Source organism: Bison bison, unplaced genomic scaffold (assembly GCF_000754665.1).
Source record: "Bison bison bison isolate TAMUID 2011002044 unplaced genomic scaffold, Bison_UMD1.0 scf7180017864215, whole genome shotgun sequence".
In the NCBI taxonomy this organism is placed as follows: domain Eukaryota; kingdom Metazoa; phylum Chordata; class Mammalia; order Artiodactyla; family Bovidae; genus Bison; species Bison bison.
Genome location: NW_011494787.1, coordinates 322,870 through 328,128, shown reverse-complemented (window position 1 = coordinate 328,128; position 5,259 = coordinate 322,870). Strand labels below are relative to the sequence as shown.

At 42.1% G+C, this 5,259-nt stretch overlaps 1 protein-coding gene across 1 annotated transcript in view; it reads right to left on the bottom strand.

The window, feature by feature from the left end:
• Positions 1–224, bottom strand: part of YPEL5 (yippee-like 5 (Drosophila)) — a 14,498-nt gene extending 14,274 nt beyond the window's left edge. The window contains exon 1 of the mRNA XM_010845273.1: positions 78–224. The gene's annotated coding sequence lies outside the window, so the exon portion shown is untranslated. The remainder of the gene's footprint in view (positions 1–77) is intronic.
• Between the last annotated feature and the right edge of the window lie 5,035 nt (positions 225–5,259).

The window sequence follows — 5,259 nt, the reverse complement described above, 5'->3', positions numbered from 1 at the left end:
GTTTCGAAGCCTCCGATCCGGAGGGGAGCCTCAGCCCCTACCCGGCCCCGAACCCAGTCCCCGCCCGCCATACTTACCCCGAGCGGCTGTGAAGTCGGCGGCCGCCTGCGGCTCTTCGCTTCTCAGCTGGGATGAAGCCCCTTAGCCACCAGAGTCTTCAGGTTTAGTCAGGCCCTGGCCTTGGCCCCGCCTCTCCCTGGTTTGGCCTCAACGTCAATCAGCCGGTGTAGCTCCGCCCTTCGAACTGTCGGCTCTCCGGGTTGGCCCAGAACGCCTTTCATTTCTAGGCCCCGCCCTCCCCCGGGTATCCTGCCCCTTCCGCTAGGCCCCGCCCCTTCTCTGGCGCACCCTCCCCCACTGCCGTTCCAGTCTGCGTCGAGGCCCACCCCTCTCAGAAGCCGCAAGACCCGGGGCAATCTCCCTGCAGCTCGCCCCGCCCCTGATCCAACACCCAGGACCCGGACAGCCAATCAAAGAGGCTAAGTCTGCCCACTCTCCCGAGGCAGCCAATGTGGAGAGACCTAAGATCCACCCCTCTTCCCAGCTGAGAGCACACAACATAGCGTCCACGTGAGTCAGCTTCTTAAAGGAGACTGCCCAGTCTTTCTAACAGAGGCAGCTGTGCGACATCCCGCGTCATCAGCGTCACCAGGTGGTGGCTAGGGCCTAGTTTCCTGAAGCCTAGTGATGACAAATGAAAACAGACTGTTTTTCTAGGCCAAGCAGGTACCCAGATAGCTTAAATGCACCATGTAATTAATTTTTATGAGATTGTTTACTCTTTCTTGCCCTTATAGTAGGCCACGTTTTACTTATAAACCCCAAACCTTTAAGTGTGGGCATACAGGAACTCCTGAAGAAAGGATTTTTCCAAGTGTGGCTGAACTTTATTTACAACTACCTTAGTTCTTTCTTCGAGAAGGCGATGGCACCCCACTCCAGTACTCTTGCCTGGAAAATCCCATGGACGGAGGAGCCTGGTGGGCTGCAGTCCATGGGGTCGCAGAGTCGGACACGACTGAGCGACTTCATTTTCACTTTTCACTTTCATGCATTGGAGAAGGAAATGGCAACCCACTCAGTGCTCTTGCCTGGAGAATCCCAGGGACGGGGGAGCCTGGTGGGCTGCCGTCTATGGGGTCGCACAGAGTCGGACACGACTGAAATGACTTAGCAGCAGCAGCAGAGTTCTTTCTTGGTGGTGGAAGCGATTATGCAAAAGATGAGAAAATTTAGACTCTTCTACTTGAAGAGTTTCCCTCTCAGAGAGTTTGGAGATTTGTTTGTTGAAAGGGATTGAATTCCCTTAATCCTCATCAATGCTTAAGATGGAAAGTTTTGTCTCGCATTAAATTAGAATTTCCGAGGTAATTATTTTAATGGTTTTTGGATGACCTTCAGGATAAAGTAGAAATGTTTGACGATGCCTCTTTCTTAGGTAACAAGCAGTAACATCTGAGACTAATCTCCGAGGTGCTTAAAGCTATCTATAGTGGGACAGAGGTTTTAGTAAATCCTAGCATTTGATTCCTCACCAAGCCCCAAAACTCACCAGTATTTTCCTTCAGTTCAGATAAAAACCTGAAAATTAAAGGCAAAAGGTGTTTTGATAAGTGAGCTTTTTATGAGATGAGGAAAATTTAAACTTCTAATGTTTTTTCTCATTAATTTGTTTTTACTTAGTATTAATTACAAAATCAACACATGTTCTTTGTAAGAAGGTCATACTATCTCATTTCATAACAGAGACTTCTGTCCTCTGCTTAAAGCTTCATATGTAGCTGTGTATTCTTCCTGAAAAGAATGTGCAGGAAAGTACATTGCATCTCTTATTCCTTAACTTGCCTTTTTCACTCAGTGTGTTATGGCCATCCTTCCATGTCAAGTGTATCTTTCATCTACAAATTTGTCTCCATTGTTTTTCATAGTAGGACTTCATTTTTTATTAAACATTACTTTTTCTACTTATAGACAAGTAGGTTCCTTTCCATCTTTTGCTATTAAAAATATTTTTTAGAACCTGAATTCATTGATAAAGTATTGCTCAAATATTTCTGAATAGAATCATTTGAAAAGGCATACGTACAATGCTTAAACCCCAAGGAATGAGTTTTTCTCAAAGTGAGCAGTGTAAGTACCAGGTAAAACAATGGGAAAGGTAATTATTAATTTAACAAATACATATAAAGCACTTCCTATTCCAAGTACTTTAAAATTAGCTCATTGTTCATAACAACCCAAAGAGGTAGGTACTGCTATCATCCCCATTTTACAGCTAAATAAACTGAGGCATATTAACCAACTTAACCAAGGTCCCCAAATAGACATATTGGATACAATATTTATAAACTTGTGAAAGAATGATTAAAACCAATTTTAGAAAGATTAGGTGTTGGTGATGTGCAGAGTTAGAATCCAAATATGACGAAAGGAGAGCAGATAGGAATAGAACTGAAGGAGCAGGTTTTAACTTTAATAAGAATGGCTACACAGAATGAAATGATTGTATGTAGGCATTCTAAGGATAGTATTTTCAAAGATAAACCAGAAGTTTTATTCTAGGTGATTGGTAGGGTGATGATTTTCTATTGCTAGGTATAGGGTGGTTGAGATTTAGTATTTATTTATTTGATTGCATATGGTCTTAGTTATGGCACACAGGATCTAGGTTGCATCATTCAGGATTTTTGTTGCAGTGTGCAGACCTTCTGGTTGTGGTGCACAGGCTCTAGAGTGTGGGCTCAGCGTGGGCTCAGTTGCCCTGTAGTGTGTGTGATCTTAGTTTCCCGACTAGGGATTGAAATTGCATCCTCTGCATTGCAAGGCAGATTCTTAACCGCTAGACCACCAGGGAAATCCCCAGGTTTAGAAGTTGATTTAGGGTAAAACCTGATGGGTCTGAGCTGATGGTGGCCTGCCCTTTAGAAATAAAGAATTTACCATTGAAGATAATATAACAAATATGGAAGAGAAATAAAAAGAAAATTTGAGAGATTTGATATTTCTTTGTTTGATTTGTGTTATATCTATTAACTTGAATAAACTGACAGTTTATAATATTGAAACTTTCCCACCAAGAACATGGTATGTCTCCCCATTTATTCAAGTGTTCTTTTAGGTCTTCCAGTGAAGCGTCATGATATAGCTGTCTTCCTTTAGCTTGTTCTTCTTAGATTTAAATTTAGATATTGTATATATTTCTGGGGATATTATGGACTGAATTATGCTCCCCTGATTCTTATGTTATAGCCCTAATCCCTAGTATCTCAGAATATGACTGGATATTGAGATAAGGCCTTGGCCTTTAAAGAGTTGATTAAATTCAAATAAGGTGGTTAGATTAGGCCCGAGAACAGTCTGACTGGTATCCATGTGAAAAAAGAGATTGGGATATACAAAGAGACACCAGGGTGTGTGGGCACAGAGAGAAGATGGCCACTTGCAAACAAAGGAGAGAGGTTTCCACTAGAAACTAAACCTGCTGGCTCCTTGATCTTGGACTTCCGGTCCAAGATCCGTGAGAAATCGATTTCTGTTATTTAAGCTACCAATCTGTGGTATTTTGTTGTGGCAGCTCTAGCAATCTAACACAGGAGGTTACTGTGAATAGAAACTTCTCCTATTAGCTATTATAACTCTAATGGGTCATTTGTTATTTTTATAGTAAAGATAATGATTTTGTAGTTTATTTTTCCTGAATTTTCTGTATAGAAATTTGAATATTTCTGTCAAACAAATTCCTAGAAGTTATTGCTATTTTGTAAAGTTTCTTATTTTAAATGAAGGATGGGTATTTAATTTTATCAAATACCTTTTTACTGTATTTTGGAATAAACATTTCCCCCTTTATTATATTTCTTTATATGATATATTACAGTTACCAGCGTTGTAACCCAACGTTACACCAAATGTACATTTCTTGAAGAAAATTCATCACTTGACTTATGCTAACTCTGACATTCTTTGAGTCCAGAAAACAAGAAACAGGAATAATCCAACATACACCAACATACCATGGTGCTTTATTCTGGTTGCTGATTATACGTTCTGGCCTAAACTGTCTGATATTCTCCCAAATGGGTGAGTCAATACATCTGCAAACCCTAGGTCAGGCTTTCAGAATGCCCTTCTGTTGCTGTTTCCTCGGACTTCTCCTTTGCCCTGATATGACAATGGCAACCCACTCCAGTACTCCGGAAAATCCCATGGACAGAGGAGCATGGTAGGCTTCAGTCCGTGGGGTTGCTAGGAGTCAGACACAACTGAGTGGCTTCACTTTCACTTTTCACTTTCATGCATTGGAGGAGGAAATGGCAACCCACTCCAGTATTCTTGCCTCAGAATCCCAGGGATTGGGGAGCCTGGTGGGCTGCCATCTACGGGGTCGCACAGAGTCGGACATGACTGAAGCGACTTAGCAGCAGCAGCAGCAGCAGCCTTCCCTTACTGTGACTTCCCTGGCTATCACACTGGAGCTGCTGCTTTATAGGTATGACCACTTTTCAAGTATGTGCTACATGCGCAGTCTTCTGTTGCCTCCTCACACTTCCCATGGCCTAGTAAACCTCCTTGCTCCGCAAGCCTGAAATGGTGGGCCTCCACCCACCTGTCTTATTCTCTGCAGATAGTTACGCTTCATAATAAGTCAAGATGAAGACTTGGAAGTGAACTACTTCAAAGTTTCTCCACTCAGTGTTTCTTCCTACATCACCTATTTTCTTGGTGCTTTCTCCTGTGTTGGATGAAAACAGTTTTTCTTCTTTTCCAAAGTCTGATGGAAATCTATACCTGGATAAAAGTCTGAAGCTTGAAATCTCAGCTTGTCCTAAATAGAATCCATATTTCCTCAAGAGCAAGACAAAAAACAATTTGCTTGGGACTAGGATGGTCACTCCCTTCTCATGTCTGTTAATGGACCACAGTCCACAACAACCCCCAACACGCACAACTTCTTCAATTGCTCTAAGTATTCATTGGACTCATATACATACATACAAGTGCCTTGTCCTCACATCTAACACTATAGTTTAGAAATACGTAGCTTCTTATAATAAGCTCTTTATCTTTTCCCTTGCTTTATATTGATATCTGAGAGCTGAAGAATTGATGCTTTTGAACTGTGGTGTTGGAGAAGACTCTTGAGAGTCGCTTGGACCGCAAGGAGATCCAACCAGTCCATTCTAAAGGAAATCAGTCCTGAATATTAATTGGAAGGACTGATGCTGAAGCTGAAACTCTAATACTTTGGCCGCCTGATGC